This window comes from Sander lucioperca, chromosome 16 (genome assembly GCF_008315115.2).
Source record: "Sander lucioperca isolate FBNREF2018 chromosome 16, SLUC_FBN_1.2, whole genome shotgun sequence".
In the NCBI taxonomy this organism is placed as follows: Eukaryota; Metazoa; Chordata; class Actinopteri; order Perciformes; family Percidae; genus Sander; species Sander lucioperca.
Window position 1 is genome coordinate 14,513,013 of NC_050188.1, and position 10,067 is coordinate 14,523,079.

The window sequence follows — 10,067 nt, forward strand, 5'->3', positions numbered from 1 at the left end:
TGGGGAGGGGGTGTTTGTGTGGGGAGTGCATGTGTGTGTGTGTGTGTGTGTGCATGCGTGCATGTGGGGGGAGTGTGTCTGTGTGTGTGTGTGTGTGTGTGTGTGTGTGTGTGTGTGTGTGTGTGTGTGTGTGCGTGCGTGAGTGCATGTGTGTGTGCATGCTTGTGCGTGCACGTGTGTGTGTGTCCATGCGTGCGTGCATGTGTGGGGAGTGTGTGTGTGTATGCATGTGCAAGTGTGTGTGCGTGCATGTGTGTGGAGTGCATGTGTGTGTGCGTGCGTGCGTGCGTGCGTGGACTGTGTGTGTGTGTGTGTGTGTGCGTGCGTGGACTGTGTGTGTGTGTGTGTGTGTGTGTGTGCGTGCGTGGACTGTGTGTGTGTGTGTGTGTGTGTGTGTGTGTGTGTGTGTGTGCGTGCGTGGACAGTGTGTGTGTGTGTGTGTGTGTGTGTGTGTGTGTGTGTGTGCGTGCGTATGTCTGTATCTGTGACTTCCACACCAGGCACAGAGCAGCAATAGTAGCATAATAATAATAATTATTTTATAAAGAAACGTTGTTGGAACCTAGAGCTCTACACGGGCGGGTACAGGCGAGTCACACAGATGATACAAATATGATCTAACTCACGCGAATGGCGGGAATATTTGATTTTGCCTTGGTGTGAACACGCCATCAGAGTGTAGGGAAAAATAACCTGAAAAACTCAGTTCGGTGCTGCTGGTCACTCGTGTGTGGAGTCGTTGAGGAGCACACAGCGGGGCTTTAATGAGAAACCAAGCAGTCGCTTCATGAATAAAAATGACTTCTTGGAGATTTGAGGCAGAGAGAAATCTAAATGCTGTACTGTAAGCGGTGATAACAAACGGAAACAGAAATTCAGCTGCTTTTTTTCTGAAAACGTTCGGTCAAATTATGTCTAAATGACAACCGTTCACAGAGCATGGAGTTGTTTTAGGAAAAGGAAATTCAGATGATTATTTGCATAGGAATGTATCTATTTTTAAGTTTCTTCTACACATTTTCAGCGCTTGTTTCTACGTTCCATATTTTCTGATATAGGCTAAAACAAAAATTTAAAAACGGGCCAATGTGACCCGAAGTCAACATTAATAGGATTTGAAAAAAGTGACAAAAATGTCAAAAAGCCCAGAAAAACAAATCTACAAAAAAGTGTCAAAAATATAGAAGAAAAAGAAACGAAAATGGTGAAAAAAAATTGACAAAAATGTCAACAAAAAGTGACAAAAATGTCGAAAAAAGTGACGAAAACGTCAAAAAAAAAAAGAAACAAAAATGTCGAAAAAAGTGACGGAAATGTCGAAGAAAGTGACAAAAATGTCGAAAAAATAAAGTGTCTGGAAAAAAAATAACACAAATGTCGAGTGACAAAAACTGTCAAAGCCCACAAAAATGTCGAAAAAAGTGACGGAAATGTCGAAGAAAGTGACAAAAATGTCGAAAAAAGTGACAAAAATGTCGAAAAAAAATAAACAAAAATGTCGAAAAAAGTGACGAAAACGTCAAAAAAAAACAGAAACAAAAATGTCGAAAAAAGTGACGAAAATGTCGAAGAAAGTGACAAAAATGTCGAAAAAAGTGACAAAAATGTCAAAAAAAAGAAACAAAAATGTCGAAAAAAGTGACGAAAATGTCGAAGTAACAAAAATGTCGAAAAAAGTGACAAAAATGTCAAAAAAAAGAAACAGAAATGTCGAAAAAAGTGACGAAAATGTCAAAAAAAGAAACAATAATGTCGAAAAAAGAGAAACAAAAATGTCGAAAAAAGTGACGAAAATGTCAAAATGTCGAAAAAAAGCGACTAAAGTGTCGAAAAAGACGACCATAAAGTTTAAATTTTAAATTTTGACCCAGAAAAACACCAGGGTTATAGACTAGTCTGGCTAGTCCACCCAGCATTCCTGGATGGGAGAACAACATGCTCTGGTTTATTGGCATTTCTTTAAACCAATCACAATCGTCTTGGGGCGGGGCTAAGCTCCGCACGGAGCCACGGTGCCGCTGCAAAATAGTCTCAGGAAGGAACTTGTTTTGGTGGAACATGTGTACGTTCTAAAGTAGTTTTAGTCGTGCAACAGAAAACTCAGATTGGACAGATAATCTAGTTAGCTGTCTGGATTTACCCTGCAGAGATCTGAGGAGCAGTTAACCATAGTCCTCACACATCAGCCGGAGGTTAGAACGCCAACACAGAGACAGAGGAAGGGGACGGACAACCGGCCCAAAATGAGGGACATCCGGAGGAATTTTCCTCGGCAACGGAAAAATCCCAGAAGTGGAACGTCGTGGATACAGACACTATTCCATTATATACACTGATCCTGATTACTGCATTTCTCTCCCTATACTTTTTATTACCTTTTAAGCCATGTACCCCCTAACATTCATTTTTGGTAGAAAAAAAATAAAGAGGAAGAATACAGCGATGTCAGCGGTAGATTTCCTAAAAAACAGCCTTGAACCTGGAAAACATTTAGATGCTGATGAAGAAAGGAGACAAAACCTTGGAAAAAGACGGTAAAAAGAAGAAAGGAAGGCAAGAATAGGTTGAAAATAGTCATAAAAATTTTGAAAAAAAACACAGTAGAAAGAAGGAAGGCAACACTAGGGCGACAAACGTGACAAAGAATTCAAATAAGCGACAAACTTGGAGAAAACAAAGACAGTAGAAGTAACTACAGCCTTGGAACTGAGAAACATTTTACAAAAAAATCTTACGTAGCCCCTGCAGTCCTCCAGAGTACCCCTAGGGGGACACGTACCCCCTGCAGTCCTCCAAAGTACCCCTAGGGGGACACGTACCCCCATTTGAGAACCACTGACCTATATCTATATGAGTCTATCAATCAACTGAATCAACCTGAGTAATGTGCACACTCGCCTACTTATGGTGCGTTCAAATCAACTCGGACGTGTTGTAAGTGTGAGGTGGACAGAGGGCACCGACGTGGAAAGTGCGGGGGGGGGGCACGCTGTGTCGGCCGCGCCCTTGGCTGTAACTAACGATTGTTTTCATTAACTAATGTGTGGAATAATAATAATAATAAAAAAATTGGTGTGTCCTTGGCAGTATGTCGCAGCGTTTTCCGATGCGTTTATTGCGCCAGTTGTGTGTAACAAGCATAGTGTGCACACTGTGCATGAGCCTGTGAGCATTTTACTAATGCTCTGTTAAAATAACAATGAAATGCTGCGTTATTGACTTTAGACCAGGTTTTTGTTGGTCAATGGTGCCATCACTTCCCGCTGCCTCAAGATAGCAATATGCCCAGAATGCACCTGAACACACCTCCCTGTAAGACCAGCACGCCCAGAATGCACCTGAACTCACCTCCCTCTAAGACCAGCACGCCCAGAATGCACCTGAACGCACCTCCCTGTAAGACCAGCACGCCCAGAATGCACCTGAACGCGCCTCCCTGTAAGACCAGGACGCCCAGAATGCACCTGAACTCACCTCCCTCTAAGACCAGCACGCCCAGAATGCACCTGAACGCACCTCCCTGTAAGACCAGCACGCCCAGAATGCACCTGAACTCACCTCCCTGTAAGCCCAGCACGCCCAGAATGCACCTGAACACACCTCCCTGTAAGACCAGCACGCCCAGAATGCACCTGAACACACCTCCCTGTAACACCAGCACGCCCAGAATGCACCTGAACGCACCTCCCTGTAACACCAGCACGCCCAGAATGCACCTGAACGCACCTCCCTGTAACACCAGCACGCCCAGAATGCACCTGAACACACCTCCCTGTAAGCCCAGCACGCCCAGAATGCACCTGAACGCACCTCCCTGTAAGACCAGCACGCCCAGAATGCACCTGAACGCACCTCCCTGTAAGCCCAGCACGCCCAGAATGCACCTCCCTCTAAGACCAGCACGCCCAGAATGCACCTGAACGCACCTCCCTGTAAGACCAGCACGCCCAGAATGCACCTGAACTCACCTCCCTGTAAGCCCAGCACGCCCAGAATGCACCTGAACACACCTCCCTGTAAGACCAGCACGCCCAGAATGCACCTGAACACACCTCCCTGTAAGACCAGCACGCCCAGAATGCACCTGAACACACCTCCCTGTAAGACCAGCACGCCCAGACACCAAAAGCGACGTCTAGTACTACAACCCTGGGTTGCGGGTTTTTCCAAGAAGTCAACGCTGACATTGTTGGACTGAAGCTGCTGTTTTGTGCCAGTGTTCAATATCCTAAAAATGTAGCCTGTTCCTCCTGCCAAAAACATTTTCAAACAATTACAAGAATCCAGTGTTTCCCCCAGTTATTCCTGGCAGCGTGGAGCGGCTTCTGAAGAAGCACGCGGACCACAAACTCCATCACGCCAGTAATTAAGATCGTTCTTTCTTTCTGTCCTCAGGTGACCATACCGATTAACCCTTTGAACTCTGCAGTAGTGCCTCCACTAGTGACGATTACTGCGATGTCATTTCCTGGAGTATCTTCGAATACTCGAACGCCAGAAGGTTATGTAACTCAACAACCCATAATAAATACATTAAAACACACGCGGTTGAATGTTTTTAACCCTTGTGTTGTCTTCCCGTCGACCACTTGTCACTTTACCTGATGTTTTTGTCGAATTCTTTCCAGGTTTTTTGTCAATTTTTGGGGATATTTTTGTTGGTTTTTTGGATATTTTTGTTGATTGTTTTCAACGTTGTTTGTCGATTGTTGTCAGCGATTTTTTTGTCGATTTCTTCCAGCAATTTTGGGATATTTTTGTCGATTTTTTGTCACTATTTCAAACGTTTTTTTGTCGATTGTTGTCAGCGATTTTTTTGTCGATTTTTTCCCAGCAATTTTTGGATATTTTTGTCGATTTTTTTCCCGGGTTTTTTGTCACTATTTCCAACATTTTTTGTCAGCAATTTTTGGGATATTTTTGTCGATTTTTTCCAGCAATTTTTTTTTAATGTTTTTGTCAATTTTTTCCCAGGTTTTTTGTCACTTTTTTTTTTTTTTTTTTTTTTTAAATGGTCGTATGGAACCATCCACGTTATTTTCTTTTGTACAATTTGGTTGAAATAATCCCCAACTTTCTGAAATGGAATCTTTTTTTTTAAAAAATGGGTCAAATTTGACCCGAGGACAACAGGAGGGTTAAGGAGAAAGTAGGCCGGAATAAATTATCAGAATTATCGTCATGGGGAAAATACGTTGACAACAGCTTCAGAATTTTGATGTCGATAAATTTTCGATTAATCGCCCAAGCCCTACTTATAACTATTTTGGCATTCCTGTTCTGCAAATTTGTGTTACTTCACTATATATATATATGGCTGTGTATTGGCAAGAATCTGGCGATACAAAAAAGAAATAATAAAAAAATCGATATTGTTTTTGAAAATCGATACAGTATTGCAAAATATCGCAATACTCAAGTGTAGATTTTTTCTTACACCCCTAATAAATATATATATATATATATATATATATACACACAATAAGCTCATATCTGTTTGCTTTGCTGTGTTTCCTTGTCCAGAAGTTTATTAGAATGAAAATAAAACCATTTTGGAGGAGAGGGTGTAACAGGAAAACAGCGTATTAGATTTGAAATGAATAACCAAAGGAGTTGATAGGAAGATGTGAATGTTTCCGAGTTTCCGAGTCCAAATTGGAAAATTACCGCACATGAATAAAAAGCCTCTCCACGGCACGAACAAGTATTGGAGCGGATTATTTGGAAATAACTTTAAAACAAAATTTGATTTCACGGTGTGTAATGAAAGCATATGAAAGAAGACGGTTCTGATTGTTTCTGTATTTTCGTCGGTGCAGAATGCAGAAGAGAAATCATCGACACGAAATCCTTCAGATAGACGTCAGATTCTGCAAACAAGGAAAACCAAAAAGGCACAGATGATCACAACTGATTATTGAACAGCGAAAGACGAGATATTTTTCACGTGTGTGAGGGAGTCGCAGAATTAAATCTGGTCGGAGGGGGATCCCTGGACCCCAAAACCTCCCAGTCGACGTGGAAGGTGGTTTTTCGTCCAACAGAGTGAGTGTGTGTGTGTGTGTGTGTGTGTGTGTGTGTGTGTGTGTCTGTGTCGAGTTTCCCCATGATGAGCTCCAGCAGAGAGGCGGACACTATGACACACACTAGAGTAGTTCCCATAGAGCTCGACAGTGACCGCCCATTTTTTTTTTTTGGAACGGCTCTGGTTCCAGAAGTGTTTTCCCCCGCTCAACATCTCCGTTGACATTTCATGAAACGCTGACATGAAGTGTTTTAAGACTGGAACCGGGCCAGCTAGCTACAAGATGAATCGTGACATTCATTTGAAATTTTGAAAAAGACACACACACACACACACACACACACACACACACACAGAGTTTCTGACCAGCCCATGCTCTCCAGTGACTCACCACACATACACGAAATCAGCGCCACTCCACTCACTCACGCACAACCTGGCATGCTCCTACTCTCTTACTCACACACACACACACAATTTCATAAAGCGCTGAAAATACACGTGTGTATCAGTGCGTGTGTGTGAGAGATTGAAATCAAAGCAATAAAGAGTGAGTGGAAAAAGAAGTGTGTACGTGCGCACAAGATGCAGCTGTCATGCATGCTTTCTGCAAGTGTGTGTGTGTGTGTGTGTGTGTGTGTGTGTGAAATAAATAGCAGTTTGACACAGCAACAAAGAGTGTGTGTGTGTGTGGTAGAGTGTGTGTGTGTGTGTGTGTGTGTGTGTGTGCGTGTGTGTGTGTGTGTTCCGGCTCGTATGGCCGCCATAAACCCTCATGACTGAATGCCACTGAGGGCAACCCTAACCCAGAATGGGGTCCATTTCAAACCGCAAATAATTTTAAAAAAAAACATGCGGCGAGCTGCAATTTTAAGCAATAAAAAAACAACCATGTGCACTGTCTAAACACTGAAATAAAAGCGTACTACTGTTGTAGTGTGTGTGTGTGTGTGTGTGTGTGTATTGCGGTGACAGGTCAGGTGGCAACAGCAAATCACAGCTGCGCTTCCCAGGAACCGGCAAAATGTGTGTGAATGTGTGTCAAAGATATAGCAGCGTGTCAGAGCAGGAAGAGGAAAAGCGAGAGAGAGAGTGTGTGTGTGTGTGTGTGTGTGTGTGTGTGTGTGTGTGTGTGTGCGACAAACAAATAGCAGCCAGAGAGCAAGCGAGCGCACCGTGATTCGGAGACTGGCAGCATGACTGACTGATCCCTGCATCCATATCACAGGATTAAAAAGCCTGACACAATAGCTGCAAAAACACAAGACAAAAAAAAAAATAAAAAAAAAATAAAATAAAAAAAAGTCGGTCAATGGAAAAGGAAATGTGATTATGAACCTGAACAGACGAGAGGGAGATAATATTAAAGAAATCTGACACACTTTTCAACGGGAGCCATGCGGTGCAGCCGCTGGACGAGGCGCTGGGAGTTACTGCTGTCACCGGGCAGTATAGAGGAAGGAGGAGGAAGAGGAGGAGGAGTTGCTGCCAAAATATGAGCCTCTCCGGTGGTTTCTAAGAGCCAAGACACACTTCAGTCACACTGTCACGGATGTGGTGCAGGGTGAAACCTGCCCAAAATTCAGTTTGCACACCTGTTCGTCTAAATCTTCCCTCTGCGTGTCCTTCAAACTAGAATCCAACTGTAGAGAGTCACACGAGGACAGCAAGGATAGTATGAAAAAAAAAAAAAAAACCCTGTCTAAATCCTTATATATCCTTCTGATTCGGGGTCGTAGGTCACTTGGCTTTGTTCGTGTCCCATTGCATCGCTATGCATATGGAACCGGCTTACGAGGCACACCTAATAATTCATGCTTTTATGTAACGAGATTTGGGTAGGAAATTAGGTCGGAGAAAGAACTGGATGAACGTAGAAAACAAGAAAAGTTTGTCTTTTAAACACCTGCCAGTTTCTGTAAAAAAGAAACTGCTAAAATAAAAAAATAAACATTAACACAACTGCCAATAGTAAATCATATATTTAAATCAGCCTACATGCACACTGGTTTCCATACAAGGTTGTACACACACACACACACACGTTTGTGGCACTATCTTTGTGGGGGACCCGCCATTGACATAATGCATTCCCTAGCCCCTTACTCTAACCTTAACCATCACAACTAAATGCCTAACCTTAACCCTTACCCTCACCCTAACCATAACCTAATTCTAACCCTAATCCTAAAACCAAGTCTTAACCCTCAAACAGCCCTTTAAACATGTGGGGTCCAGCATTTTGGACCCACAAAGCTGTCCGGACCCCACAAGTATACTGTATTCCCGGTTTTTGGACCCCACAAATGTAGTTAAGAGCTCATCATGGGGAAACTCCACACACACACACACACACACACACAATTACAGCAAGAATATTCACTTTTTGTTTTTCCTTCCATTCTGTAATAAAGTTGAGACAAACTCAACTTTTGGAGAAACGCAAACAGACATTGGGACAAATCTACATCTTCTAAATGTTGGGGGGGGACATATCCCCTGCATCCACCCCCCGAAATCTACGCCTATGTTCCCAAATAATCCAGTTAAAACCAGTCTGACATTAGGTTAACTGACAGTACCATACACACTGACAGTCTGTTCCTAATATTAATCAGTTAACTGTACATATAGGCAGCCTAAAACCAGTCTGACATTAGGTTAACTGACAGTACCATACACACTGACAGTCTGTTCCTAATATTAAACAGTTTACTGTACATATAGGCAGCCTAAAACCAGCCTGCCGTTAACTAGCATGAAGTCAACGTCTGTTCACCAAACAGGCAACCAGTCCTCCTCAGGCTCTGAACCACATCAACGACAGTTCGTTCGTAGCCTATATAACATTAACCGAGTTAAAATAACATAACTTAATATACTTAAATGTCTCCATATAAACCAGTTACAGACGTTAAATATATAGACCAATGGTCAGTTTTAATGTAAAACAGTTTAATTTCAAACTAATCGGCAGTTGGTTTCAAGCCGTACGTACAGTAACGTACACCAACGGTGCGTTTCTACACAAAACAGGCATTAAAGCGTCTGTAACGTTACAGACACTTGGTTTAAATATATAAACCAGTTCAAACACGAACAACCATATTATCTACCGGGCCGTTTTCCCCAAAAACTGTTTCAAAAACCCGCAGTGAGTGTGTTTCTATACAGCGCGGCTTCACCTCAGATGACCCAACCAGCCAGACTGGCTGTCTGCTGCTAGCTAGCCCCGTTTGAACCGAACATACATCGGGCAATAACAACACGGAGAACCGACGCTACTTGAACCAAACTGTCACCCGCTCTACCGTAACCGTGTCCCGAAACAAAACACCGGGATCATTGTCTACTTGGCTCGGTTAGAGTAACGCTAACTCGGATTGGGGAAGAAGGGGAGAGGAGGAGAGCCAGCCAAAACAAATGCATTTCCCGACATGAAAGCATAACATCCAGAGACTGGCAGCCACGTTTCGTGCTGCTGTGTGCGGGGGAAAAGGCTAAAGCTAAAGCTCTTAGCTTCACCGGGGTGCCCGTCGTTGACAAGGTGGCTAACTGGTTAACGGCTAGCTCCGCTGGCTAATACATTTATTATGTGCACTTTCACCCGGGGTGGAGGGGGAATGGCAAAAGTTGGCTACCAAAAAAACCAACGCGAACCGGATGACATTCACTTGTTTGACTAACTATCCCGAAATATAACCCGAGAGCAGCCGCACAAAGTTCCCTGGCAGCCAGGTATCTAACAGTTTTAATCCTTGTTTGGCTGCCGTGGAGGTTTGCTGGGTGATAGCAAGGTGATTCCCACTCTGAGAGCCTGTGATGGAGGGAGGGGGACGGTCGCTAGCAGCAGCGGCAGCAGCGGCAGCAGCCTGGGCAGAGACAGCCAGCCAGCCAGGCGGCTAGTCTGGCTTCAACCAAGCCGCTTTAATAACTTCACTTTTGCGGTCACTTTGGTCAAATTTCTCCCCATAAGTTAAATAAATAAGAAGTTTCCCTTGTGTCCTACCTGTGTGTAGTCTCTGGGTGCCGGGTGCGACAG

The 10,067-nt window shown here is 43.5% G+C and overlaps 1 long non-coding RNA gene across 1 annotated transcript in view; it reads right to left on the reverse strand.

Annotated features, from left to right (window-relative positions):
- LOC116059783 overlaps positions 1-10,067 on the reverse strand; it is a 113,798-nt gene that overhangs the window by 103,606 nt on the left and 125 nt on the right. Inside the window, exon 1 of the long non-coding RNA XR_004895435.1 lies at positions 10,035-10,067. This exon is cut by the window's right edge and continues 125 nt beyond it. This is a non-coding gene — a long non-coding RNA (uncharacterized LOC116059783). The remainder of the gene's footprint in view (positions 1-10,034) is intronic.